A 27950-nucleotide genomic window follows, 5' to 3' on the forward strand; every position below is an offset into this window, starting at 1 on the left:
CTTAACAGCTGTATGTTTTTGTTTCAATAGTTGTAATGAGACCCCTAATGTTTCATAAGGTTATTCATAAAACAAGTAACCGTTTATTATTTTATTACCTCTCTGTTACAGGACAAAACTCTCTCACCATTTTGTATCATCCATCTCAAAACTATAACACAATTTTCCAGAAACTATCAGCTTCTTTCTTCTCACTGCATAAGGAGTTTTTACTCAATCATGGTTGAAAAAAATTAAATTGCCATTCTCAAAATCATTAATAGTGTGATTGGATTAGTCTAAGAGTAGTTACTAAGGTCTCAGTGCTGCCACTAAGTCAACAGGAATCATTTTATGAGATTCAATATGCACTGAATGTGGCTTTTGCCCCTATATGATTATTAGCTATCAGAATACTATATCTGTCGGAGATAAAGAATGGCTGCAGAAGTCACTGTATGAATGAAAGCAACATTTTCTTTGGTTTCTGAAGTCAGTGTCTGCCATTGAATGTCACAAATCCACATGATGTCCCTGACTCCTGGTCTTCGCATCTGAAAAAGAAAAAAAGTGTAAACTCATCTGGCTCAGACAGCAGACAGCTCTGTATTGAGTATTCATCAGAGGAAACTCATGTGTGCTATTTATTTCAGCATGTGTTTGGAATATATTTTGCTCCTGATAAACCAGTGACAGGACTACATGGATAACAAGTGCAAAGAAACTGAAACTTCCTTCCTTCACTTAAAATTTTCCTTTCCTTTGTCTTCAAACGCAGATAGAGTTAACGCACGTCTGCAACCTGGAGAAGGACAGCAATGTCCCAGCACAACTACAGTTATCAACAGAGGCCAAAAGTCCCTCTTTAATGTGAAACATATTTGTATCTAAGATGAAAATAAAAAATAAATAGGCATTACATTATCATTCCTTTCCTGGTATCCCAATCAAACATTCCCTCTTATGGTCTCTTCTGCATTTCTCCGATATTCCCAGAATACAGCCTAGATCATAAAATAGAAAAGACTGAAAAAACATGGGGGAAAAAAAAAGATATCAGCTTAATATTCCAGGGCTGTTCAATAAATATATTCTTTTAGAAATACAAACTTATTTTAGATAAAATTGGAAGCAGATATGATTTTCTTTCTTTCATGTCCTCTCCTTACCTCTTAAGACTTGGAGTCCATCGGCTCAGTCCCAAGGATAGAGCGGTGCCGCTCAGCCATCCATGACCTGGCCTGCCCTTCAATTCCTTCAACAGGAGGGAAGGACCTAAGTCACCCAGGGAAAACATGCAGTCCCATTCTCTCCCTTGCACTCCATTAATCACCATGTTCAACGAGATCAAAACTCCTTCATCCCAGCTCCACCATTTTCTCGAAAGACACAAGTACAAGAGCACAGAAACCACATTCTTCTGCAAACCTGGTGCTGCACTGAAAAAAAAAAATCCATGAAAACATCCACAGAACCCTCTAATAGTGGAAAACCATATGTCCATATATTCATATGAGTACCTTATTGAGCTCTGAATAGGGCTCTGGATTCTGAATTAGAGCACCTGAACATCTCCCTGCACTCCAAGAGCACATATCTCTATTTCTCCTCTTGCTCCTCACCTGTAGAAACCAGACAGTGGTTAGGCCACTAACATATTGAGACTATTGCCTATTAAACTGACTAGTCTCCTTTCTTCCTGCTTCTTTCTATCACTTTCCTCCTGTCTTACACCCATGCTGCAAGCTCTTTTGGGCAAAAGACTACCTTCTTTGTCCTGTTTTCAAGCATGACGAAGACTATGGGTCATCTAGTCCATGACTAGAACTCCAAGGCATTGGAGTACTCTAACTGATTATTAATAGCATAATCTAGATTACCAACCTCTTGTGACAGAAAGTCTTACTTTTCCTCGTATACTATCTAGCTCAAGTACAATGAGCAATATCTGCTGGAGCCATCAGGCATCACTGTTACACTCATTTAAAACAATACTACTTGCACTTTGAAAGATGTAAAAAGTCCAAGAATACCAGAAAAGAGAAATGTCTGCTTCATGCTTTACAGGATAAAATGTGGGCTCCCATTATTTATTTTGCTTGAAGCCACTTCATATGACAAAAAAGTGTTAGCGCTAGCATACTGTGCACTGCATAGGAGTTAAGGTTGGCAGCAACAAGGAGAAGGAATATGACCTTTTTGCTTTTATAAACAAATGGAAAGTGATGTTAGCCTGGAATTTTAAATATCCCATATCTTCAAGAACACAGCAATGCAACATATGTTGGACTCTGCAAAGCGATGTTACAGACTCTCACCATTTCTTCTCTTTATGGATGTTTTGGTCACATAGCTTAATGACAGATTTCCACATGCAGTAAAACTGCTTCTATTTTTATTGCTTTTCTTCCTTTGTCTTTTAGCAAAGACAACAGTGACCTTGCATAATCATATAGCCACTACTTTTCACTTTATCTGACAATTAAAACAAGGTCTCCTGAAGAGAGGCCATGGAGGAAATACTAGAAGAAAGTCAATCATATCCAGTAAATTTACAAAAACTGTAGCTTATTCTAACCCAATATTAGTCTGCTGTGTCTATTCACTAACAATATTTTACACTCCGCCTATGACTGCAGTTAATGAAGAAACATTTCTTATCTCTTCTTCCTTAGTAAGGATTACTGGTGCAGTAGTATCGAGGAGTATTTGCACACACAGGGTTTGCTGTTTACTCAACACATGTTGACACAGGCAGGTTTCTGTGCTTGTTTTATACGACAATTATGCTTTCAAAGACTTTTTGCAAGGGTAACCTCTAAAAAGAGGCAAGGCTAGAACACAGGGAGCAGACCCTCCCTACTGCACCTCCTGTTGTGGCAGCAGCAAAATCAATCACTGGTCCGATAGACCTTCACTGTTCCCAGGCAAAAGATGAGTTGGTTGGTTCAGACTTAAAGTCTTCTGGGAGGGATAGTTACCCCAAAGATAAGATACTGGCTGGGAATCAGCTGAGAGGTCTTCCAGCTAAGGAGGAGAAAAGGAATGAGGAGAAAAGCAAACAAAAAGTTTGCTTAGTTTTGAGAAGGGGAAGCTAAGCTGCAGCAGCAGCCGTGGCACAGGAAGAGCAGGACAGAGCAATGCAGACAAATAGGCTATTCTAAGGAATTAGGACCCAGACCCCAAAACGCACACACAAACAGCTAGTTCCTACCATGCAGAAAGTAATTTAGGGACCATAGGGACCTTGATTTTAGCTAGAGTTGAATCCATTAATCTGAGAGTTTAGGGAAGGAAACTGGGTACATGTTGTCATTGCTGCAAAATAAACATAACATCCCCTAGAAGCTGTTGCATTATGGCAAGCGTTACGGTCTGAGATTATTTTCTGCCTTCTGATGAATCAGAAAGTTTCAACTGTTTGGCAACATCGTTCCCTCACCAAATTGCCATCATCTTCCTTCTCTAACCAACAGTCCTGCAGAGCACCATCCACAGAGTAAGCACTTTGTGAAAAACTCATGCATAACTGGCCTTCACGGTGGTGTTTGTGCACACGCCAGCTATACGCCCGGCTCCGGTGCCAAGTCCTGCACCTGAACTCAGGAAGGGTTGTCTTCATCTGCAGACTATTTAGTAATGGTGCTGGGCAATTTCCTTCTTTTGCAGTATAACACCTAACAGAAGGAGGACAAAAAGCAAACAGCAGTATCTTTTGACAAATAACCATTTCTGCTGCCTGAAAAGACCCCATTCTCCACAGAAAAGGAAATGGAGCAGCCCCCATGTACACCTCTGCCTACATGCCTGGATGAGGACTCCAGGTTTTAACAGGGAATGCATATTTAACTACAGATCATGTCAGTGTCAAACATAGGCAGTAGAAGAAATCACTTAAATGGTTATCAGGAGAGCTCAATGCACTTTTTATCATTCTTATACTCTGTGGAAATGCCAGCTGCCCCAAATGGATTATACGCAGCATACGCAACATATACATGGGGGAAGGGAGCATCATAAATTAAAATATATCTTCCATATCAGCGCAAAAAGGGAGACTAGTTCTGTGACTACCACAGACTTTTAAACAGCTGAGCAAGAATGCCATCTACAGGCCTATGTTACAATTCTTCTCAGCTAAATATGTACCAGGAGTAGAAACAGAGTACTCAGCATAGTGTATGTTAATATGACTTTCATATGCTAATGGAAAGTTCATTAAAAATAAACAAATACAAAAGTACAATACTTGGAACTCCCTTCAAAAAGATTAAAGACTACAGACCCTAAAATACTAAATCTTTCATAGAATAACCTAGAGAGGATCATTATCATTACAGCAGTGTGTTCTGCATACATATTTTATGAAGAAACTTTTTGCACATACTTTAGAGGTTAGCAGTGCATTACGTTTTTGTCTGCTGCTTGATTTACCCAAATGCAATGCCCTGAGGCATTTATTAAAATCAGAAAAGAGAAAAATGTTATTACTGTTAACCTCAGATTGTAACACATACTGTCTTTCCTAAAGAGAAGCTATCATGCTTTTCAGTCCTACTTATTGGGCCCTACTGAATTGTTTTTATAATGATACCAAAATAATTAAAAGTGAAATAATTCTACCTTTCTGTTACTTCTATGTGGAAATTCCATAATGATAGCTCTAGACCTGGTGGTATTTTAAATCCTCACGTGTCTACAATCAGTAAAGACAAATTGAGGAAAAATATTGAGTTATGCCAGAAATTTTAAGTACAGCACAAATAGAAAAAAAATAAAGAAAATGAGGTACCAGAAACATCTGAAAATGGTAAGAAATTACCAAGTTTTCAAACAGAAATATTCTAAAACAATTCTTCATCCAATAACCTCTAGCTGATACGGCTGATGTTCCCCACACAGACAGTGCCCCAGTCTTTAGGGGATTTCTATTTAATGAAATGGAAGCACATAATGATCAGCCCTCATGGAAAGCTAAGTGAAGATGATCTGCCCTCTTCCTCAGTAGGGCTGATTTGGTTACCCTCGGTTACAGACAAATGAGTAAAGATCAGGTTGACTACCTTATGATCACAGCCTGCCAAAACAGATGCTACTAGACCAAATTCAAAGCTAAACTGATCAAAAAGCAAATTATGCACTAATATGCCTGTTGAATCCATGTAAAGTCATGTCTTTAGATACAGTTCAGAAGTGCCAGGACAGAGTAAGAAAGGAAACTGGAGTCCTGTCAGCAGCCTGAATGAAAGCAGGTAAATCAGCAAACACCCCAGAATCTGCAGGTTTTAAGTTTTACTTACTGAGCGGTCACAAACAGCATCTTTTCTAAAGCTCAAAGAAAAGAAGTGCCTTGTAAAACTTTAACTGAATTTATTTGCCCACTGTTACACATTCGCTTCACTGACACTCATATGGCTGTAACCTCATGCACTTTGTTCTGTAGAGAATTTATCAATTTAAACTGCCATTTAAAATATTTTTTTTCTCCCTTATTCTTCCTTCCCCCCGTCCCTCGTCTCCTTTCTCTTCCTATCTCAACTTATTCTAAGCCAAATAGCTTCAAACTCCTGTTTTTTTCCATTTTATTATTCATTTTGTATGGCTGTCAAACAAATGAATTCCCTTTGATTTGTTTGGGTTTTTGAATATGTGGATATATTAATTCTTTGAATTGCAGGCACTGTTTGTTTAATTTTGTAAATAATGTTCTGTGATTACTCAGTGTTCTCATTTTGCAAATAAAACTAAATAACAAACTTATTATTGAAGAACGATTTACATAACTTTTACCCATGGGAACCGGACTTAAAGATGGCAGAAGTATTTTATTACAGCAGCAAAACTTCTCTATTACTTTTACATATACCATGTTTTTTTGTAAAATCCAGCATGATGTATAACATACTACGCAAAGTGGCACATCCTAGATTCAACCTGGCTTTGCAAGACTCAGCTAGGAATGATATCAAGTAACAGATTCTTCTTTTTCTGATTATCTTGGAAAGTTTGTCTTCTGGATGAATGTTTAGCACATACAATTTGGCTGTTTTGTCCTCTTGCATCTTGACTGCAATCTCTGAGCTGTCTATTATGAGAACATCCAGCCAAGGACAGAAAGAGAACAGCACTGCATGAAAAGTAACTGATCCATCCTTCTGAAATTATTAACCAAGCAGCAAATTACAAAGAGATTTCTCAACCAGCATAAAAATCTCACTGGCTAACAGGCAGGGTGAAAGAAGAAGGTACCTCCTCACAATACCCTCAGGTCCACCATCAGTCAACCCTTCCAACTCCTCTGCCACCAGCCCACAAGTTCTAGAAATTCCTACTCACTATCCAGGTCCAGACTGTTTTTTCACCTCCAGGGAATTTAGTCAAAGTGTTTTCTCCAGAAACAGTATTAGATCGTGAGGCTGTTGACAACACCACTGATGGTTGATCTGCACACTCTTGGAAAAACAAAGGTTGATAATCACACTTCTTATTTCAGGAATTTAATGACACAAATTGAGTTATTGGACACAACACATTGAGGCTAAAGAGAAGTTCACTCAAGAATGCAGAAACTTATATTTTCCCCAGAAAGGGGCATCAGCAGCACAGCCAGCAAAGCTGAACAAGGTCCTACAGTAGGATGCCCCAGGCTGGCCCTGAAGCTGTTGGAAGCATCTGTGAGGATTCCCAGGCTGGTCTTGGCTTGTGAGCACCTACATTGTAACACCGGTTTTCACATTTTCAAGACAGATAAGATGCCAGTGCAATAGGTAGATCAAGGTACACAACATATAACTGTGATTTACTATCAGGTCACAAATAATATTGTGACAGTTTCTGGGCTTTGCCAGGAAGTGTTTTATTCCAACCCTTCTCTCCTGCACATCATATGTTGTCAGTTTTGGGGCTTCTGCTATCGCACATATCTAAAATCAAGAGAAAACCAGTGTTAATCGATGTAAGTACAGCAGCAGGAAACTCATTGCAGTTGTAACAGATATCTCTTAATAGGAACGTGATGATTAGGAGCTGATGTGATCCCTTTGCTCCTCACACATTTCCAGTCATCATGGGCTAATCATCAGTTCAAACTCTCTCACCCATGACAATGAGGAGGACTCTATTCCAGCAGAAGTGCCCAAGCATTACCCATTTTACAGGCTTCACAGTACTCCCTAAGGGTGACTGAATAATTTGTTTTGAATAATCTGCAGGAATAAATTTACCATTTTTTAATGTATAATTAAGCAAGGAATCATTCCCTACTCTTCCAAACTTATTCTACTGACAAGTTACTTCTGGATAGTAAATGCAAGTTCTTATAGTTGCCAGCACAATGCCTACTTAAAACTTTAATCCATTCTTCTTTGAAGGTTAAGAAAATGCTAAGGAAAACAAGATATGAGGGCTTAGGTAAAGTGGGAGGTTCCAAATCACTGGAGCTCTGCTTATTACAGAGCTCTACTGCTTCTGCAGCAGCAAAGTGCTGAATGTGAATTCACCTCGGAGAGGCTGTTCTGACCTCCATCCCCCTTCTCTAACGATGATGGTTCTTTTCTAAATGGGAGGTGTTCGCTGTGCTACTGTTTCACATTAGCTCTTTGTGAAAGTGAATTTTGCATCTGCTGTTAAAATAAGGTGTTGCCATAGCACTAGGATAAGGGGAGAGGACCTTGGGATGAAGGAGGGTTGGGAACACTCATCTGGGTAAAGGTGTCAATGCAGAGATGACCAACCTATTTAATACAACATAAGGTAAAGATCTAGAAGTACTATATCCATGATTTATGACCCTCATCCTACCTATATCAGCTGCTCTGCAGCCCTTGTCCCTTTCCTTCCTGGTGGTAGGCACATGCACCCCTCACTGCTTTCCTGAAGTCAACCAGCAAATGCTAATGACTATTAGATTCCACTGGCAACACAGGGCACCAGGTGACTGGAAAGTACCAGAAAGATATTCTTTCTTCTCAAGAACTTTATAATTAAGGTACAAAGGCAAGCGAGAGAGTATAGACATGAATTCAAGAACTTCTGCCATCGGATCCAGTTTCTGCTAATCTCCCATGTCTTCATGTGTCTAGATATAGAATAAGAATCTAAAGAAAGAAGTTTAAGATCTCGTAAGAATTATAGACTTCAAAAACAGAGGTTGTGGTGGTAGAGATCAAATAAGGGGTCACTCCTATGGGGAGTTAGACTGAATTTACCAAACTAGTCTCTCTCTGCAGGACTCTATTCAATCTATTATCCCTCTTTTTTGAAAAGTCTTATTTTTTGGAACACCCCCCAAGTTAGAGCTTAAAATTAGCAAGATGCTCTCAGCTGCAGGCTGACGATAACTGTATCATTTCTTGCAAAATATACAAATTCAGAGCATGCTAAAAAGCACATAGAGATGAGGGTATACTTGTTTCCCTTGGATATAAACTATGCAGAAACTGGAGCTTTACTTCACACCGATATAAGAATCGGAAGACATACTTCTTTATACATTATAGTAGTATCATGTAAGACATGAAGGAAAGGGCTGACTATGTCAAAGAAATTCAAGCTCCTATTTCCCTAAGCAGGTCTCATACCCTGAGAGAGGAAAATGTTTATTCCATTTCAAGAGATAAAACAAAACACTCATCACATGTGTAAGACGACACACCAAGAAAATATTTTAGACATAATTTCTCCTGCCTCTGTATACCTCAGTAGTGCCTCCCATAGGAGTCGCTACATCAAAATCCATATATTGCCCATATGTATTTCTAAACTAATACCTCCCATCTTACCACAAAATGCAAAGAAAATAATTTAATTACAAAATTATTTTATTAGACTGCAGTAAAACCATACATAAAGTATAACTTACAGAATCATAGAATCATTCAGGTTGGAAAAGACCCTTAAGATGATCAAGTCCAACCGTTAACCTAGCACTACCAAGTCCACCACTAAACTATGTCCTCAAGCACCACGTCTACCCATCTTTTAAATACCTCCAGGGATGGAGACTCAACCACTTCCCCAGGCAGCCTGTGCCAGGGCCTGACTGCCCTTTCGGTGAAGAAGTTTTTCCTACTATCCAACCTAAACCTCCCCTGGTGCAGCTTGAGGCCGTTTCCTCTTGTCCTATCGCTTGTTACTAGGGAGAAGAGACCGACCCCCACCTCTCTATAACCTCCTTTCAGGCAGTTGTAGAGAGCAATGAGGTCTCTCCTCAGCCTCCTCTTCTCCAGACTAAAACAGCCCCAGCTCCCTCAGCCACTCCTCACAAGACTTGTGCTCCAGACCCTTCACCAGCTTCGTTGCCCTTCTCTGGCCACGCTCCAGCACCTCGATGTCCTTCTTGTAGTGAGGGGCCCAAAACCAAACCCAGTACTCGAGGTGCTGCCTCACCAGTGCCGAGTACAGGGGCATTATCACCTCCATGGTCCTGCTGACCACACTATTTCTGATACAAGCCAGGATGCCATCGGCCTTCTTGGCCACCTGAGCACACTGCTGGCTCATGTTCAGGCAGCAGTCAACCAACACCCCCAGGTCCTTTTCCTCCAGACAGCTCTCCAGCCACTCCTTCCCAAGCCTGTATCATTGCATGGGGTTGTTGTGACCCACATGCAGGACCCGGCACTGAGCCTTGCTGAACCTCATACAGTTGGCCCCGGCCCAACAATCCAGCCTGTCCAGGTCCCTCTGCAGGACCTTCCTACTCTCCAGCAGATCAACACTTCCACCCAACTTGGTGTCATCTGCAAACTTACTGAGGGTGCACTCAATCCCCTCATCCAGACCATTGATGAAGATATTGAACACGACTGGTGCCCCAACACTGAGCCCTGGGGAACACCACTTGTGACCAGCCGCCAACTGGATTTGACTCGATTCACCACCACTCTCTGGGCTCGGCCGTCCAGCCAGTTTTTAACCCAGCACAGAGTGCACTTATCCAAGCCGTGAGCAGCCCACTTCTCCAGGAGAATGCTGTGGGAGACAACTTAAAGAGCCTTTTCCTGATGCGAATCCAGATTTATTTACCAACAACGTTGGGTTTTGGTTTTTTGGGGTTTTTTTTTGTTTGGTTGGTTTGTATTTTTGGTTTTTTTCTTTTTGGTTGGGTTTTTTTGTTTTGTTTTTTTTAAGATTAACATGTACACACAGCCATGACCTCAGCTTACCAAAGCATTTTGGTATCAAGAGCTACCCTGGAAACACAAAGAGAGAATTACTGCTTCCTGGGGAGCATGATCCTGCAACTCATTCAACAGCAAAATGGCTGAACTATATTCAATTTAGAAATCGATTTTCAAGTCATTCTCCCTGTATATGTTTACACAGAGAAAGCCAGAGACTATGTAGTGCTTATAGGTATAAACTATAAGTCTTTCTACGTACAAGATATAAATGGACTAAAGACGTATATGGAATTGTATGTTCTCTCTTTCAAAGGTGTTGTGGATTAACCTCAGCCAGCAACTGAGCACCACACAGCCACTTACTCACTCCCTCCCCAGTGGGATAAGGAAGAGAATCGGAAGAGTAAAAGTGAGAAGACTCACAGGTTGAGATAAGAACAGTTTAATAATTGAAATAAAGTAAAATAAAGTAGTAATAATAATAGTAATGATAAAAGAATATACAAAGCAAGTGATGCACAATGCAATTGCTCACCACCTGTTGATCGATGCCCAGCCCGTCCCTGAGCAGTGGCCCCCCGGCCAGCTTTCCCCTAGTTTATATGCTGGGCATGATGTCATACGATATGGAATGGCCCTTTGGCCAGTCTGGGTCAGCTGTCCTGGCTGTGCCCATCTCCAGCCTTCTCAGTCAGTAGAGCATAAGAAGCTGATAAGTCCTTGACTGGTATAAGCACTGCTTAGCAACAACTAAAACAGTGTGTTATCAACATTATTCTCATCCTAAATCTAAAACACAGCACTGTACCAGCTACTAGAAAGAAAATTAACTCTTTCCCAGCCTAAACCAGGACAAAAGGCTGAATAAGATAATTGACTACAAACATGTTTACTTCTGTTCAAAGTTGTAATTTACATCTATAAAGCTTTGTAATCCAGGTTTCAGCTCTTAAATATCAGCAGACCTGAGAGCAAGCTTACCTTCAGTCTGTCAGCAGCTGCCAATGTTTATAACAGCCCTTGACTCCACAAACACAGAAGTAGAGTTACTTTCAGATGTGAGTTTGAACCTATTGGGAAGATAGATGGAGGCAGACGCAGACCTCCAAGGGATGAACCAACTCACCGTTCCTGCTACTTTATAACTGAAGGGGACTAGCGGAGCTGTGTTAATTGTAGCTCTTCACTCAGCTATTACAGCTTCCTTTTAATTGCCATTCTTGAGATTTAGGGAAGTCTGTCCTCACCTGCTAATCAAATCTTCTATGCAAAACTGCACTGAGTTATCTATTCTGAACTACTCTGGAAAGCTATGAGGAGGAACAGTTCTATTATTTATTTTTATATTCATTCTTTCATAAGTTATGTTTTATTTCTTAGCATTCAACCTATCAGTCAAGCTAGTAAAGAGTGGTGCTTGTTCCTTTTCATATTGCTGGAATATACTGAAATTATGTCAACTAATAATAATTATTTCCTCAGTATCAGAATTAAACATGCCTGAGAATAAAGAGCCAAACTCTAGTCCCTTTGTAGCCAACCAGAACAGTGGAACTGAATCCCCAAGTTAATGACACCGAGGACTTGGCTGAGACGAATTGCCTTTTCTTATGCAGCCAAGATGCTCAAATCTGCCAAAGTGCTCTGGGTGCCCAGATCCCATTCATTTCAGCACACAATGGTTTCCAAATCCTGGTTTGGACTGAACCGTAAGGCAGCTCTGAAAATCTCTTAAATTATATTTGAAGAGTCATTTCTTCTGTTGCTGAGAAAAACATGGATGGCAAAGACAGAATGGACAGAAGTCCGTTTGGCCAGCCACCTCACTCTGACTGAAGTATAGTGCAGGGAGGGAGATCTTTGCTGATCCCCAAGCTGCATCTTTCTCTACCCTTTCACAGCACTACCTTTTCCTGGGGAAAAGGAGACATCATCCTCAGCTGCAGTTACAAAGGTAAATAATAGCCCATTATAAACTATGAAAGGGCGGGAGAGCCTTCGTGCTTGACAGAGTTATTTAGGGAAGAGCTGTATCTACCTCTAAAATACAGAAAACCATGAAGTGAAATGACTAACCTCGTACTGAACTAAATGTCCCCTTGAATGCATGACTACGGAAAAGGTTTCACTTCAACTCAGCGTGAGCCATCTTCCAGGAACCAGCTCTGGATGGAGATTCACTTTGGCAATTTTGGATGGGATGGAACAGAAAGTGGACAGCAACTGATACAGCCTCTCGCCTCTCTGCAGCCTTCACCCACCTGCTCACTCAGAAGTGCTCTTGTATAAAATTAATTGACATAACAATTAACCAGACCCGAGAGAACTTGTTCTTGTAGTAGGAATGTATATTTAATGTCTGCTATTAATGAGCTCTTGGAAAATTTCCCATAAGATTTCTTCGGGCAGGGATACAAGATCTGTTATATCCATAAAACACAATAGCTTGCAGCTGTGTTAACATACTTAGAAGCACATTAATGACACTATATTATTAAGCAAGTTCAAAGAAAGAGCAAACCATTACAAAATCCACCCCAGACTCAACTGGATTTTCATTCTCCTAACAGAAGCCCAGCTCTCTACTGGCTGACAGCATTGTTTGGGACCTCTCTGGATCTCCCTGCCCTTTCCCACAGCCCCCCAGCCACGAAGCAGCCTGATTAGGTTTCTCTCCCTACATCTCTCCACTAATCCCTCCTTAACAGAGGCAAACTTAATAGAAACCCACTGCAAGATGCCAAACAGCCAAAGCAGGTGCTGAATGACATACCAGGCTGAAGGTGGAAGGCACAGCATTTTGGCAGAAGCATTTAAGGGAGCTCCAAGCTCTCAGGCACAGCTGGAAGCCCCCACCATGCACAGTGGAGACGTTGGCAGCCACGCACCTTGGACGAGTGCATCTTCAACTTTGTTTCCCTTCTCCAAATTCTCCCAGTTTCCTCGGTTCTCCCCACAGTTTACCTTAGTGACCTTAACGTAAAAGGAAAATACTCAGTTCTACAGTATAGACTACAGACCACAAAAAGCTCGAACTGTTCAAAACACAGCAGTGTTACTTGTATTTTCCAACAGAAACCCTCCCCTTTTTTTTTTTGAGGCAGCCCATCATGATGGTACCACTACCACTCCAGTTTCACAGCTAAGTCCCATAGCATCTTAAATCTTGCTCAGTGTAGAGCCCATGTCCTGTAGCATTGCCCTGAAAACAGTTGTGAAGAAGGGGCTGAAGCTGCTGGACAAAACAAGAGGCAGCCAAAAGGCAGCAGAGGGGCCACCAGTGGGGACACAACAAGCTGGACAGATGAGCTTGGGAAAAAACAGTGGGGTACAAGGGACAACAAGCAGGGTCAGGGGACACAAAGAAGGGAAGGGAAAGAAAGAAGAATATTGCCAGGCTGGCAGGAGGAGGTTAATCGGGGCCACAAATGGAAACAAATACTGAAGAAAATAAAAGAAATTTTTATTCTCTACAGGGAAGTGAATGAGACCTGTCTAGATGAGATGAAGACAGTGAGATAGTAAGCTCAGATAGCACCAAGGAGCACCCAGCATATACAAAGTGCATTTGGAGACTGTCCCTGAGAAAGCATACAGACACTGCCAGGATCAAGAGCCCTTTCTAAGATTCCCCGTTATTCACTGTCAGCAGAAATTCTGGGACATGTCCCATAGGAGTGATCACGTAGCACAGCGGGGTTTCATCAGTTTCAAACAAGGACACTAAGCACCAAGAAGTTTTGACTCAAGCACACAGCCTTATTTTTACTGGAATTATCTGAATACAAGAGAAAGTCACATGAAGTAATCAAGCAGGCTAATCCCCTGGAAATGACTAGCCATAAAAATCTATGTGGGAAGTGGGACGTCCCATCATCTTCACCGGTGTTCGCAATAAAAAAAAAATCCATTTTGCTTATAGTTAAAGAGAAGAAATTCATTGACAGATGGTCAGCCTAAGTGCTATGGTTTGTCTCCATATATAATGAAAAATATATAAAACTTCTGTTGCACAGTAGAGCAGAGAGGCTTGAACACCTGTTTCAAATTATTATGATACTATAAACATTCTTGGAAATTGGAAAGCCCTGTGTTTTAAGAAAGTGAGAAGTGCCATTGCCAGCTACACTAAATTGAGTAGGCTTGGGTCCAGTAAGCAGTGAAAGAGAATTATGTGTATAGCCACTGGCATACAGCTGATAAGAAAACTGAGTGGGCATAAAGTTAAAACCAGAAATCCTGTCATTTTATGAAGTACATACATAAATTAGCTGTGCAAATTGTATTTCTCAATGTACTTCCAATATTTTCTTTTCAGGCTTGTCATCTCTGGAATCCCTTCACAGCAGAATGGATCATCTGAAACATCCAAATTAAGAGAAACATTGGGTAGGTTTGGCTAAAAATGTTCATCCAATATCTAGCAAAGACTGATTGAATTTTATTTTGCTCTAAGGGATGCAAGTTGTTGCCATTTCATCACTTCTTCCAAACCCATTCTAAAGATGAATCCAAGTTCACATCAGTATCCAATAAAGTTGTCAGTGTCTTTTACTGATTCCTTCCAGAAAACATCTGCCTCCTCAAAGCTCTCATAACGAAATGTTGACAAAATACTGTGGGACTGCATGTCTAACGGTTAACCAAGATAAATATATGCCAATGGCAAGAGGCTACGACAAGTAGATGTTGTCCCAGTGCCCCTACACACAGCAGGTCAAATATTGGGAAACGCACACTTTTCAGTCTCATCACATAAGTATACATCAGTCATTCGACAAGACTTTGTTTCTACACCATGAAATGAGAAGTACTGGCACACTTATCAAGCAGATTAAAAAGCAGAATGTCTTTTAAGTCAGTCTGTAATTTCATAAGTTGGACAGATAGAAGCAGCTCTGCTGAAGCATCATTCAGTTGATGCAGCCTTTTGCATTCACAATAGCTACACAGATGGCATAATTAGATGTAAAAGAATACAAAAGAAATAGGGAACATTTTATTAAGCAAATATATTAAATTTATGATTTGTGTTCCTAGATACTTCAGGTTTTTTAGGTAGGCATCAGTATGTCACCTTTCAATATGGGGAACTGCTTACACAAAATATATCCATACTGCAACTGGGTCTCCTTTATACTACTTTTGCATGCTCTTTACTGGTATTGCTACTCTTCTATAATACATACCGTTAAATCCGTGTCACAGCAAACTAGAACAGTGAAATCAAGGAAATTCTAAGTTTTTGTGTACTCTTCTCATTACCCAAAGAGGAAAAATAAAAGATTTTAAAGTAGAGCTCTGTCTGAAAGCCCAGTTCAAGTACTCAGTTGTGGAAACTTCAACAGAAAGGGGTGCAAGCAGCACTGCACACGCTAAAAGCAAGGGTGGGGAGAGCCGAGCATCCTCTGGGCAAAGCATGGGCCAGGTAACAGAGGGATGACCAGGTGAAAACGATTGATCCATGCACAAGGAGCCGTGGCTACAGATGCTCCCAACTCACAGGAGAGGCTATTGCATCCATCACTCACTGGGAAGATCATCCCACATGCAGCTTTGAGTTTTTTTAAATGGGCTTTTTGGTAACCACCACTCCCACTCACCATATACTATGAATAACTGCTTAAAAACTTGAGTTGTTTTTGTCCAGACTAGCCATAATTTTCATCTCTAGGAGAGATTTTGCATTACAATACATGTATGTTGCATGGTTTTGGGGCGTTTATGTTTGTTTTAATATTTCTGCTACTGCACAAGCCAGCTGTCACTATCCTTGTGCAGCTCTAGGAACAGCAACTCAACACTTGTTACTTTTTCATTCTAGTTTAACCCAGGAATACTGACAGTGAAGTGAAAGCAAACAGAGCAGAAAGATATTTTATTTTTTCCTCCCCGACACGTTACAAAAGGATTTGGATATAGCTCCCTGCCAATCTACAGGGAGGCAAGCTCCTCAAGCACCTACACCAATGTAGCTCCATCAACTTTGTTAAGCTTTAACTTGAGCTAAGATAAGTAGTAATCAGTTATTCATAAATGCTTTACAGTGTTTGCTTGGGTAAAAAAAAAAAAAAAAGATTATTTGAAGACACCCAAATGCCATATTGGTTGGTACATCTTATAATTCTACTTGAACTAAAAATAAAGGACTTATAATTGGCTTACTTTTCTCTGGCTGAAAAAATTCAACAAGTTTTATTCTCAATACAAGCAGAAGTGCTGCATGCTTTTCAGATTTGTCTTTCAAAGCCAGACACTGGGATTACAAAACTGACACCCACATCTTTCCTGTTTAAGATTATGTGCAGGCTCAATTTTTTTTTTTTTTTTTTAATTTGAGTACAATGTAAAAGTTATATAAGTATGCCTTTCAGTTGTACTGAATCTTTAATCAGAGTTTAAAAACTAGTTAAACATAACTTTATCTGTTCCAGGCACAGAAGTTATTTTGGAGGGTAATCCTGTTTATTCTTCCCAGGACGTTAATGAAAATTATAAAAGTATTTTTATAAATTAAATTCACTTTACCAGATGTCATAACATGTAAAGTAAAAGCATATAAACTTTTTAGCTCACCATGCTCCCAAATAACCCCACATAATCGCATCTCCCAAAGGCTGAATACAACTGTCAACAGTAGCTATGCAGGAGACACCATGAGAAAAGCAGGCACCTGTAGGTTGAGCTTGCCTGTTATGTATCTTCTGTAAAAGTCGGTCACAAAAAACCCTTGGCAGGACACTTCCAAAGCCAAAAGCAGTACTTAACACTTATGCTTTTTGTGATGAGAGTCCTTAACTTCATCTATTTGCCCTTAAGCCAAGGGCAGTAAAAGACCAGCCCATTCTCACCAAAATGGACGGAACCAAAAAATTGGAGGATTCAGTGTCTGCTCTCCTGCACCCATCAGTGCACAAACATGTAGCACTCCGTCTGCTTCAGATCTGATTTTTACTACGCAAAAGTGGCATTGCTGAGAGTGCAGCATTAGCCCGAGTTTAATTCAGACTTACAGAACTGAAACCTCCCAAACTGATTTCCTCTACACAGATTGCTACTTGTTTCTAGAGAAATAAAAACCTGAAAGATAAATTTGACATTGCTTAATGTATTTATTAGGGCCATAGATCATAATCAAACAATGACATATGGCATTACATAGCCAATCCTTGCTCTGCTGCTCTTGTTAAAATACTAAAGCAAGCTGAGCATCTAACATCATACAAAGCTTTATACACACTGGAAACTGATGCATATAGGTCTACAGAATTAGTTTTGTCTACGTGAGTTTATCTCCAAGAATACAAAAACTTAAAAATCATTCTTACATTATCAGTTTAGCAGTTCCTAAAAGTAGAAATGCAAAAAAAATATGCACAAAAACTTACTGTGTGGAAAAGAAGGCCTTTACAAGATACATATTATTTTTAAATACTTAACAGATCTAAAGGTTGCATGAAGTTTAGCTGAGACTCCCATCACAAACAGTGCTCGAGCACTGTAGGATAACAAGTCACAACGTCAGGCACTGTTAGAAAGGCTCTAAGCCTACAGGGTGAAGTAGTTCCTTACTGAATATTATCTGCTGACGTATTCTGCAGAACCGGAGACAGATTGGGGCTTGGTGTAATGTCCAGTGAGAAAAGTTGTGATTACTGACTTTCAGTTTTCACCAGCCCTAGTTGGGGGTCACCAGCATAAGTGGGACAAAAACATCTACAACACAAAACTGCAACTACTTGGGCTAAATTCACCAGCCTATTCTTCTAGTCATTTAAACATCCCTGGCTTTCTACTTTATTAAAAAAAATTAATCTGAAAGACCTACTTTTACAGCAGTACCATCAATATTTTATATTCTCCCTTTTGCTGTAAAGATACCAGGCTGATTTATATGTTTAAAAAAAAGTACTGAACCCATCATATTATGTAATATGAAATACCACCTTTGTCTCCAAGGGAACATCACATTTTAATCCAAAGCTACAAAGCTACAGAAATAGTCTGAGAATTAAATCTCCAGCAAAACCCACAGTGGACAAAGCGTTAAGATAAAGGAAACTCACAATTCCTTAAAAATAAGCTTGCTTTGCCACAGAACATTCCCAGAATGGCTTTAGAAAATTATTATTTTATTTCTCTGACATATTTGGCACATCAGAGTGGCCATGCATGTTTAGTAGTGTCCTAAATTGTCACAAATGGTCTATTTTAAGTGGCTGGATAAAGAGCCACTGAAAGCGTGGCTGCATAGCAATGCTGATCATCAGCAGCTCTAGCCCAGCAATCCATCTGTGCCAGCAGGATTTTTTATTCTACCTTCTTTTCATTCCTTTATTATCCATTTGTAGACTGACCCACTTATTGGTAATAATGTCAGGTTCCTAATTTTTTTATTTTTTTTTTAAGGAAGCAAAAGTCTAATAACATGACAGCAGGTGTGCATCTAAAATGCTTCTTTGCATATCTACTTTGCAATTTCATGATTTCACAGGCAAGTTAAGGATCAGCACACAGACACAACCAGTTAGACAAAAGCCAGTTGTACACACTAGAGACCTTTTGTTATATAGCCAGGATTCCTGCACTTTTAAGGAGGCTGTGAAAGTGTATGCTTAATCATGCCCTGAGAGGAGATGACTACCATGGGTTTTTCCTGAGGAATCGTCCGCTAACATCACTGGAAAGTTCCGAGCACTGGCTTAAGCTTTTTGCTGTGAGATGATGTACACTTCAGTCCCATCTAATTTGCAGTCTTGTCTGCTTCAATGTATATTATAAGACATACTAACACAAAGTATAGCAGTATAATACAGATATACCAAAAAACATACAAAATTAATTACCCTTGTAACAGCCTGAGATTTTGCATAGTAACACTGACTACCATTTTTGAGTGCTTGCTTTTTCATTTTTTCTTTTCCTTTTTTTTATTTTAAGCCAGTAGTCTAAACTAATAGCCATCCAATAAAATAATTACCCTACCTCCATGTTATCTAATCTACACAACACAAAATTAGGGCATTGACACACTTGCATATGTAGTTAGGCTCAACAAGGCATTTGAGTCCCACCAAGGTCAAACACACATTTAAGTTATTTCTGAAATACAGCCAAACTTCCTTACTTGTTACTATTTTCTACTTAAAGCCAGATGCTACACAGGTTAATCACAGCTTTCCAAATCACATTACATATGAAAAAAAAAACCCTCAGAGACCTGCGTTGTCTTCTGACATTTTGGGCTGAGAACCTTTAAATGCATTCACCTTCAGCTGAGGGTACCCATTTGATTTTCACTACTCAAGAACTTTTCCACCAGCAAAATGACTAACAGATCCCACCTCCCACAGACTGCCCAACTTCGTCCCATTCAGCAGTGCTAATGCTCCCTATTAAATATTCTGGATGATACCACACATAGCCCCAGCTGAACTCAGGATTACTGGTGGTTCGGATATATAGCTGATGGCATTGTTAGTGGGAAAGTGTTTGTTCCTCTGCTTTTCACGTATCACCAATTTTGGCATTTCCTGCATCCCACACACCCCCAAGTAGAGGCCTGATAGCAGCCTTCAAACACGTAAAAGGTTCCTGCAATAAGGAGGAAGGACACTTCATTTCCATTGGGAACAGTACAAGAGTAATGGGCTTAAATAGAAGCAGAGAAGATTTAACCAAGATATTGTGATTTTTTTTTTCCACTTCTGAGGAGAGCTAATCAGTGGAAAAGGTTATTTAAGGATCTCCATCTGGAGAGGTCTTTAAGAACAGGTTAGACAAACATCTGCCAGGCAGGCAAACAGATTAGAAAAATCTCTCAGTTGCAGGAAAGAGGGCAAAAGGGGACTTTCTTTGGGGGCAAAAGCTCACTTCTAGATTTTCCACGTGCTTAATTCAGTACCTTTATATTGTCAGTATTTTAGCCAAAAGTTAGAGAGGCCAAGCGACCTTCCCTGCTGTACAGAACAAAGTCAATGGCAGAAATAGGATTATAAACTCAGGAATTTGAAACTCCAGTCCCCATTGTCCTTTGCAGCAGACCCATTATATATATTTCTACACATATACGTATATGTATACAAAAGCATTTGTAGTCATCTGGCCTATAAGCAGGAGGCACTACTCAGGCACAGAGTCACGCTGACGCACCTGCACGGCTCCTGGACCACAACTGGTTTGCATCCCACATGCTTTTAAAAATAGTGGCGCAAACATTTCACTTCAAACTATGCACATTTATCCCATTAAATGTTTCCCCGAGGCTGACCTGTGTTCTCACCTCTATCCCACCTGGGAAGGTCGCAGCTGAAAGGTATACCGATGCCTCATGCTCTCCCTGGAGCAGGGCAGGGACATATCCATTCTAATCCCCCTCAGCAGCATAGAGAAGCTTCCACTGAATTCTTAAGGAACAGAGGAGTTTCCCTCCTGGCCTTGCCAGTGCTTTCTCCTTCATCTGCAAGCAAACACTACATGATATTTTATACGTTATATTTTTATACACGTTTTTATCTCTCTCCTTCTTTTTAAGTTTTATTTAATAGCAAACAGCTTGTCTCCTTAACAGTAAAGACCAAAGTGACAGAAAACAAATTAGTTTCTAAATTTAAAACCATGTTACATTGCCAAGGCAACTGAAGATCTACAATTACATAAAGCAAATAATACCTGCTTGTAAGAACAGAACCAAAACTAATTCTGGAAAAGAGTTGGTCTTAGAATATAACTACACTAAAATAATAAACTAATAGTTTTTTGTTTTTGTTGGTTTTTTTTTTAAAACGGGGCTGTAACTGGTTGCATTTGGGAAAGTCAGACAATCCCAGGTTATATGCAGGAAACAGCTTCCAAGAGACAAGCAATGAAATCTCTGCCTCATTAAAAAAGGTTTATATGTGCTCCTGACACAGACACAGCAGTCAAAAATCATTTTCTGATGCAAATAAATCATGTCTTGGAGCCCAAATGCTACAAGTGAATTGTTTAACGTCCAGCTCTGTAGAGGAACAGAGCAATGGCGAACCTTTCCAGGGGTTCTTTATAAATTTTTCCTCTTCAGTTTAGCTCAAATGAAAAATTGTGAAGGCTATGGTTTTTCTCTGAAAGCAGTCAAATTCATTTCTGAAAGTGTATTCATTAAAAAGTAAATCCTCAACAAACAGCCCCCAGCCGGTCAGGCAGGCAGCTCTGCAGCAGCAAGAGATGGAACTGGACACAGATCCCAGGTCTCCCATCGACCCCACACCATGCACCAGGGAAGCTGCCGTGGCAAGGGATACAGGGCCACCCCAGCTGACCTCATGGCCCTATTTTATTCCAGATGTTTTGTGTAAAGAGTATGAGCTCTGTCTTGGGCAATAACACATTGGTGCTCACACCATCCAGCACCTCCTCCAGCTCCTTGGCTCAAGTGCCCATGCCACCAGGTGACAGCATGAATCCACAGGATCCCTCTGCCCTATCACCCTTCATCTTTGAAACTATATTACATGTTGAGCTGGTGGTCCACCTCTTTCAGATGGGCACAACAGGAGGGATGAGAGAGCTGGAAGTGCCTTGTGAAAGACACAGCAGCCATGGCTGGGATACAACAAAAACAGCAAGCAAAGCTCTCAAGATGTCCTAGTAGCAGTGTGAATCCCACACCAGCAAAGAAATTGGAAGACAAAAAAAAAGGATTTTTGCTTGTTTGTTTCAACAAATCCTGTTTGTCCCACATATGCAGATCTGAGGAGACCATGGAAATCAAGCAACAGAAATAAAAGCATTAACATTCTATGCTTCCGAGCAGAGTACCTACTGAAGGATGCTGTACAGCACTTGTGCATGTAACTAGAAGCTAATCACCTTAGTGAGCCCTGAAGCTCTGTACCCTCAGAAGCCCATATGGGACTGCCTTTGTAAAGTTATAGAAGGGTAGGAAATGAAAAAGGATATCTATAATCAACTGCCAAATTTCAAAGTAATAGGCACTTCTAGTTGGCCTTCTGCAAATAGAAACAATAAGTTACTGAAGAAGATATTAAAAAACCCCATGTCCTAAAAACAAAAGTCAAGTTTAAAGTAGGACCCGAAAATAAGTGTTACGTAGACTATATTTTGCATGTTCTTGAATTCACCTGGGTATTTTAGTGATCCATAAAGAACATGACCAAAACCAAAAGTGTTCTCCATCAAAATCTATACAAGGAAAAATAGGCTTGGACTGTGGCTTTCTCCCCTTCATGACACAAGTTACTGTCTAAGGGGCTTCAACACCACGCCTATTTAAGAAAACAAAAAAAACTGGTTTATCCCCTCTGCTGTCCCCCTCCGTCAATACCTGGGTAATTCCTAGCTATTGGGCTCCAGCAGCCCCCAAAGCTGAAGCAGAGATAGACTCTATGTAACCATACAAACACACGCACAAAAAAATTCCCATTTCTCATCATTTCTTTCATCAACATCTCAACATCTGCAAATCCTTGATTCTCCTTCCCTAAATCAGTGTAGGGACTGTTGTAAAGACCTGATAAACTAAGCCTTCCAAAGATCTACCGTGCATGTGTCGTTGCAGCAGGATAGATCTCTGCTGCCTGTCCCACTCTATTTATATTGTTTCCCAAAGGACAATTTAAAGGCCAAAGAGTTTATGAAAGCTTTCAAGTCCTCTGCTTCTGTAGCATGCTGTTGCTGAGACAGATGGGTACGGACAAGACTCAGAGAAAGCAGTTTTCAGCTGCAGAATGTATGGGACTGGCAAGCCAGTAACAGATTTCTAAAGGGATTTGTCTCTTGCTATTTTAATTTGGGGTGCTTGGCTATCCAAGCATATTAAGGTAAGTCCGAGAGCCCCTGGAGTGTCAGGAGTCACTAAAAACATCTATAAGCACAGCAAGTTGCCTTTCACATTTACTCCCATACATGAATGGCCACACTTGTCAAGTGAAGACAGGGAAGCACTTCTCTCCAGATGCACTCAAGAAATGTTTGGTGTTTCTTTGTAATGTGTCATAATCGCACAGTGTGACGACTAGCCCGATGGTGTTTCACAAAACCATCTGCTGGTTGTCTTTTTTTTTTGAGGTACAGCCATAAGATACATAGTATTCCTCACTAAAATAGACATTGCACTCAAGATGAACTTTACTTCTTCCAACTCCCTTTTCTGTGTGCCCTACAAAATGAAAGTTTTACAGCAAATCATCTGCTGAAAAGAGTTATGGAAAGTATATCTGCACCACAGGTGCCAACTAAGCATTAATTCAAAATTCAGCCCCTCAAAAGGTTGTTCCATGTGAACATACTTTGTCTCTGCAAGAGGCAGACACAGCTCTGAATGCATAAGTGACAGGCTTAAAAATTTAGCCATATTCCCTCTCTATACTGGTGTTAAGACCTCTATGGATACCAGCAAGCTATTCAAATGCTGCAATGGTTGTCTAGATGTGTCTGTAAATTACTTCTGAGTGGTTCATGAAACACAGCTGGGTACCAGGAAGCTCTGAGCTCTATACTATTAGGAAAAGAGCTGGAAGGGCTCCTGAGCTATCAACACCAGCCCTCTTCCTACTGACAGCCTCAGCCTTTACCATATATCAGCCCTGTCCCTCATAAAACTAGTTATATTTCTTGCCCAGTATTCCCAGTCCTACAGCTAGAAGCCTACCATTAATTTCCAGCCTAAATTTATTCAACCTAGTTTATATCCCCTTGTCCAGCTGACAAAAACATCCTCTAAACAGTTTCCCCCCTTCTTTTCTTTATCCCCCAATGCACTTATACAGAGCAATCATATCCCCTCTCAGTCTTCATTTTGCTCAGCTTAACAAGCAGAGTTGCTCCAGCCTCCGGTGGGACCGGCTGTCCCATCCCCAGTCAGCCAAGCAGCCTTTCCAGACATCTGTTCCAGCCCCAGCTGGGCTTTCCCCAAGCATGGGTAACCATAACCCCAGGCAGATTTCAGCTGAGAACTCAACAGCACCTTTCACAACACACTGCATCACATTAACAGGTCAAAAGCATCCTGTGATCAACTAAATGCACCAAAGGTCTTTGTCTTCCTGTTGTTGCTGAATGATATTCATCTCATTAGTCCTCAGGACATGACCCTGAACTTGCACCACCCAATTTTATACTAATTCTATTATTCTAGTCTTCAAGGTCATCTAATTCTGCTTAATTAATCCAATCTTCCTCAGTGCTGACACTGTCTCCCAGTTTTATGTCATCAGCAAATTTCATTAGCACATTTTGACTTTTGTGCCAAAGTCATTAATGAAAATATTAAATAATATTGGTCTAAAACAAGTCACTGAGGAACTTCACTGACAGTTACCCTCCAGCCCATGACTTGCCCTCTTTCAACACAACCTATTGTTCTCACATCTTTGGCCTCCTTCTTAGGCCCTTTACAGTTTTCCTATTAAATGCAATTATCCCCTATTTAACTAATAATTGGCTTCCTGGAAGCCCTGCTCCATAATTTAGTCTTTGGAGACTAAATTAAATTTGTCAGTTTATGCAGGCAGGAAGGATATGCATTGCCCAGATTTGTAGGAAACGATCACTGGGGCATTGACCCAAGCATGGGGCAGCAACCAAAGCTTTCTGATATCTTTTGTGTGAGCAAGGACCATGGCCTGAGCCCAGCATCCTGCTTTACACCATCCAGAGGGCTAAAATGGCTGTAGGGGCTACCTACACCTAAATTTCCTGGGTGGCTTAGCACCAAGGGTGGTTTGCCATCTTGTTGCTCTTTTATAAAGGAACACATTTCTCATCTGGTGCTTTCCAAAAAAAAAAAAACCACACACGGAAACAAAAAAACAACAAAACCACCCACAACAACAAAAACACCACCAAAAAAAACCACACACACACAAAAACCCCACCAACCAAAAAAAAACCACCCACCAAAAAAAACCCGATCAACCTTCATATAGCTAACAACGTTTGCACTACTAAAATGTCTGAGTATAAGACATTTCCTAGAAGAGTCCCTTAGGCAAAATAAGTGTTCCTATAAGCATATTTTTACTGTTCTTTTTTCAGAAATGGTACCAACTTCAGTGAGGTTACACTAGCCGTTAACTTGACCCACTCTGATACACTCAAAGCAAATCAATCTTTCATGGGTCTCAAGCTGTGAATACCTGCTCAAATAATTAAAACACTCAGTAGGGAACCTATTCAAAAGGTCATCTTTTAACAAAGATTAATTCAATTTTATCTCATACACATAAAATTTGAGACAAAATAACAGAAAGCAATGGATTACCCAATGTATCTCTCATATTGGCATTAAAAAATGCTATTTATTTATACAAGGAGTTAGAAGGAAATTGCACATGCACCTTAAAATCTCATCTTATGTAAAATTAATGCACAATATTGTACTGGTGGTCCCTCAGTGGAGGGTAAATAAAAGCATTTTACATATTTATTTGTAACAATCTATATAAACAAAAACTGTTTTTATGTTGCAGCGTGCTTAAATTCTACATATCCCTAGGTGCGGATAGAGAATTATAGGGTATAATTTAAGCCTTTCTTTTGCAAAGCTTTTGTGGAGGCATCTGGCTTTCAAACCAGTCAGTCCTTTTTCCACACAGCAAATAGTTACACTGTGCAACATGGAAAATGTCTTTATTTCTCTTTCTCTAAATATTTCCCAGGCAAGAAGCAGAGTGTAGATGATATCTAATAGACTCATTCAAGAGCAAAGGAAGTTTTCACAGAATGCAACTGGAACAAGAGCAAGCCCTCAATCCAAATGGGGCTGAAATCTCCAAGCCTGGACGCTGTTCTTTGGGCAAGACAAGTCTCTTATGATTACACTAAAAATAATACTCCAAAACACTGGTAAGTTGTATGTTCCTGCATTTATCACAGAAGATTTACACCTCCATGTCTTTATCCTAAGTGCTTCTAACTGGTATCTCACACTGGCATTTGGTTTCAAAGGGTCTGAAGATGTGAAACAAGAATCATTTTTTCCAGTATCAGAACTACTTCATTTAATTCAAACAACAGCGAAATTATGGACTCTCAAAGAGATATGGGCTTTTTGTGTGTGGTGCAAGTGAGATCTCAGAAGACGAGCTTTTGATTTCCCACCTGGATCTCAAAAAGAGAGACAGAAAAACATTCTGCATCTAAATTTAATTCTACTCTTCAGAAAGGCTATCAATTTCCTGCAGGAAAGAAAATTGCCCTGAAAATGAAGAGCGACATTAGCAGAAAGTGAAACAGATATTAATATGTTTGTCTCCAAGATCAAAAACAAACTCTTACAAGAGCTAAAGAGTGGTTGAACCAAGACTAGATGCTAGTTTTTAGCACTGCATTTCAGCAGCAATCGCTAAACCAATGAGAAATTCACTTAAAGTATTACAAAATACCACAGTCAAGTTATGAAATATTACAGTGCAAAATGCAATAGGATCTTTGTAAGATTAATTACTCTCAGCCCCTACAAAAAAAAAGCATAATAGAAAAGCAGTACAACAGTTTTTGCCAAATATTGAATGTCTGTGTTTATGAGCCCAGTTAGAAGAGATCTTTTTTTTTTTTCCCCCCAATCAAAGCAAGAAAGTGCAAGAACTCATCTCAATTTGTGAAAGCACCGAGTAGTAGGAACACCACCTGTCTTTTCCATTTAGTAGACAATGCACATTTGTGTAAGTTGGCTGAGGGGGGGAAAAAGGGAGCTAGAGTATGTATTTCCATTGGTCTTGAGTTTGTGACTTTTAACCAGGATTTGACTTACAGCCCATGCATTATTCAAAGAACTGCAGAGTTCAACCCATAGTCTCACACAAATGAAAAGAAATCACCATGCATGATAGAACATGTAAAACTCAAATCTAGGGGAAGCTTTTCCTTTCTTTACTAGACTTACTGGCAGAGCAGTGGCTTACAAGTAACAGTAAGGTAAAATTTAAAATGCCACATTAATTTTTATTAATCAAAAAATGAAGCAAGTTATGATACAGCAGAAAATTTCAGGAGATATAGTTTTTGTTCCTACTAATTGCTAAACATAAGCAAATTATTTCAGCTGTATCTTTTCTTGTCTCTGGATTATTCTGAGCTATTCTCTACTATAACAGAAAAGATCTTTGCACTAATGCAACACTTGAAGGGAAACTCCAAGTACTCCGAGTCCTCCAACAGGTTTTAGCACCTCCACCTTAAAAGAGTGAGAGGCTGAGACTTGGAGTTACTTAGTATTTATGGTTAGACTTAAGAAAATCTAGCTCTTTTATTAGAAAGGATTAATATAGGGGTTTTTTTTGGACTGTTTCTCCTCTAGGAAATAAATACTCCCAAGTAGCATTCACCTATAAGAGAAGGAAATCTGCTGTCAGAGAGCTAATCTTTAGTCCCCCAGACAGCCACCTTTTGCAATGACAGGGTACCAGCTGTTCCTTTGGTACTGCTTCTAATGGGAGGAAAGACCTCGGAGACCATATATTTAAAGCATATATCAGTAAGGTAACATAAAAAAACCCAGCAATTGCTCAAAATAATTCAAGAAGAGACCATTGCAAGTGTAGCAAAGACCAAACACCAAAATTCAATACTGACTATTTTAGCAAGGAAAATTTTAAAACATGGAGATACTTTTTGTGGGGTCTTAGGACACAATGTACAATCAGTAAAGCCTCATTCTTTTCTGTAAAATGAACACACACAGCACATTTTCACAGCAATGTATTTTCAGGGTTTTTTCTTTTAAAAGTTTAAAAAGAAAATACCTGTTTCTTCTAAAAGTTACTAATTCTCTTCAGTATGCTTCATGGGTCACGTGTGTCACCGCCTTTTTGAAGATATTCAGCTCTAAGAGATAACATTTCATCC

General features: G+C 40.0%; 1 long non-coding RNA gene across 2 annotated transcripts in view; it reads right to left on the reverse strand.

Annotated features, from left to right (window-relative positions):
* Nucleotides 1-213: 213 nt before the first annotated feature.
* Nucleotides 214-27950, reverse strand: part of LOC148050783 (uncharacterized) — a 77405-nt gene continuing 49668 nt past the window's right edge. Inside the window, exons 2-6 of one of the 2 annotated variants that reach the window (XR_015700739.1) lie at nt 1500-1601; nt 1313-1418; nt 1149-1234; nt 900-983; nt 214-533 (exon numbers count right to left, since the gene is read on the reverse strand). This is a non-coding gene — a long non-coding RNA (uncharacterized LOC148050783). Of the gene's footprint in view, nt 534-899; nt 984-1148; nt 1419-1499; nt 1602-27950 lie in introns of both variants that reach the window. The other variant, XR_015700738.1, reaches the window with a different exon arrangement.

This window comes from Nipponia nippon, unplaced genomic scaffold (genome assembly GCF_047370975.1).
Source record: "Nipponia nippon isolate SJK-2023a ecotype South Korea unplaced genomic scaffold, ASM4737097v1 scaffold_7, whole genome shotgun sequence".
Taxonomy (NCBI): domain Eukaryota; kingdom Metazoa; phylum Chordata; class Aves; order Pelecaniformes; family Threskiornithidae; genus Nipponia; species Nipponia nippon.